Source organism: Bubalus kerabau, chromosome 1 (genome assembly GCF_029407905.1).
Source record: "Bubalus kerabau isolate K-KA32 ecotype Philippines breed swamp buffalo chromosome 1, PCC_UOA_SB_1v2, whole genome shotgun sequence".
NCBI lineage: Eukaryota > Metazoa > Chordata > Mammalia > Artiodactyla > Bovidae > Bubalus > Bubalus kerabau.
The window spans coordinates 134744675-134747266 of NC_073624.1; the positions used below are offsets into that span (position 1 = coordinate 134744675).

The 2592-nt window shown below is 36.7% G+C and overlaps 1 pseudogene; it reads left to right on the top strand.

Annotated features, from left to right (window-relative positions):
* The first annotated feature begins 213 nt into the window (after positions 1-213).
* LOC129642649 (uncharacterized) lies at positions 214-329 on the top strand (annotated as a pseudogene).
* Positions 330-2592: the final 2263 nt, after the last annotated feature.

The following is a 2592-nucleotide window of genomic DNA, read 5'->3' on the forward strand; positions in this document are numbered from 1 at the left end:
TGAGAATATTGTTTATTGATGGTACGATTTTACGTAATAAAAAATAATTATGCAATATTTACTTGAGGCTTGTAACCCAAAGTCTCATTCCCATGGATATCAGGACCAAAATAAATAAGAGCAATAAAACAATTGTCCTCACTATAAATCTAGGGATTATTCTGTAACATTGAACAGAAGATAAAGAACAAACTTGTTTTAAAATTAGATTTAGTGTTGTATGAAAGGAGAAGGTTGGCACTCCCCTTGACAAGGATGGAAGAGGCCTGACAATAAGCATATGGTTAAGGCACTGTCACCTACGATGTGACATCTAACCACTGTTTTTATTGGGATTTACACATACACACCACTATATATAAAATAGAAAACTAATTAGAACTTACTGTATAGCAGAGGGAACTTTCCTCAATACTCTAATGATCTATATAGGAAAATAATCTGAAAAAGAGTTGATATATGTATATGCATAACTGATTTCATTTTACTGTATACATGAAACCAACACAACACTGTAAATCAACTGTACTCCATAAAAATATATATACCAGAACACACTCAACAGTTAAATAAATGAGAAATGAACCTTTAAAAAATAAATAAAATAAAATTTTAAATGAAATGCAAAATAATAATTTGTCAGTTCAGTTCAGTCTCTCAGTCGTGTCTGACTCTTTGCGACACCATGAATCGCAGCATGCCAGGCCTCCCTGTCCACCACCAACTCCCGGAGTTCACTCAGACTCACGTCCATCGAGTTGGTGATGCCATCCAGCCATCTCATCCTCTGTCGTCTCCTTCTCTTCCTGCCCCCAATCCCTCCCAGCATCAGGGTCTTTTCCAATGAGTCAACTCTTCGCATGAGGTGGCCAAAGGATGTTAATTATCTACAGAATTGTGACTTATTTTATGGATGAAGAATATTTCTTTTACCTTGAGTAAAAAATGCAAAAGCAAAATGTTCAAGGTGTGTGTCTTTTGAAAAGATTGGCTTTGAGGAATTTTAAACATTAAAATATATATCTCAAGCTGAAACACAAGGAATATTTTCCCATTGGGAAATAGGAAGATTCATATTGTAATAATTAGTAAGTTTTATCAAAAGCGCTGGAATCCAAACCCCCTTCACTGTCTGTTTGTACATCTTTTAGATGTTAGGAAATAAAACAGGAAAGAATAGAACATAATCAAGAACTCTATTTTTATGCAGTTATATTCATTATATCTGTTAAATATTCAGCAGGGCATGCAGAGTAAGCAGAGGGATATATGAATTGGAAATTCTGTGGTGAACTCAGGGGTGAAGATATACATTTAGGTGATATTGGCATGTGTATGATATTTATGACCTGTGGGCTAAAAATAAATCACCTAAGAAAAAGTAAAGATAGCAAAAAAATTTGACTGTACTTTAGATTAAACTTATTTTGTTGAACACATTTATCTCTATTTTATTTTAAAGCCCCACTAAATAAGGGTAATGTAATTAAAGTTCTTTCTCTCTACCAGGACAACACTATCGAGAGATAAATAGCAAGTGGCAAGTGCAAGTGTGGTCAATAACTTTTGGAAGATAGCACATGAAAGAGATAGGAGGCTGGGAAACTGGATCCTAAGTGCCATAAGGGTGAGGTCAATAACAACAATTTATTCCTGTAGAGAACTCTAGGAAAAATACCACAAAAATCATTTACTGCAAAATTTACAGGTGAGGCAGCAAGTTGAAATAGGAAGACTGGTGAAATTCTCCTGGATAGAAGAGCAACTAGAACTTCACATCCTGGGACTTCCCTGGAGGCCCAGTAGTTAAGACACTGTGATTCTACTGCAGGGGCACAGTGGGGAACTAAGATCCTGCTAGCCATGCAGCATGGCCAAAATAAAATAAGTGACTGTTAAGTTGTTAAAATACCATTTTAAAAAATTAAGAACTTCACAACACTTCCTCAGCCTGTTCTAGAAAAGTTTAACTAGGAAGCTACACAGATTAGAGAGGGTTTGGTTAGTACACATACCATGTTGCATTTCAGAAGTTGAGAAGCTAGAAAATACCTCTGCTAGACTTCCTTGCAGCTGAGGTTCATTGTAAAGGCCAAAGCTGTCCTGCTTCTTCACCCCTGATGACACACATAGGCAGAAGAAGTTAGTAATTTCCCAAGGCTGCTAACTAGCTTCCATGTCCAGTCACTGGCTCTGCAAATGCCATGTTAGCCCAGTAGGTAAAGATGGTTCTAGAATCAACAGTGAGGTGCCCTCTTGATTCCTGCTTCTTGATATTGCAATAAAGTCTCTAGGCTCTGTTTTCCTGATCCCAGGGTGCTGTTAGAGAGTGTAGTCTTGTGGTCAACAGGGCCAGTGATAAATCCCTGATTCTTAACCTTCTTAAGAGTAACGTATATTGTGCATCCTTTCACAGGCTAGTTCTGGAGTGTTTTCCTAGGGATCATTTTTGAGAACCTTACCTGGAACTATTTCTCCAATTTTCCCAATGTATTTTTCTAAACAAAAATATGTCTGTGTTAAATTCCTTCAGCTTAAAAAGGCCAGAGTAATTTCTCTTACAGATAAAGTAGTTGGAAAGATGCCATACTT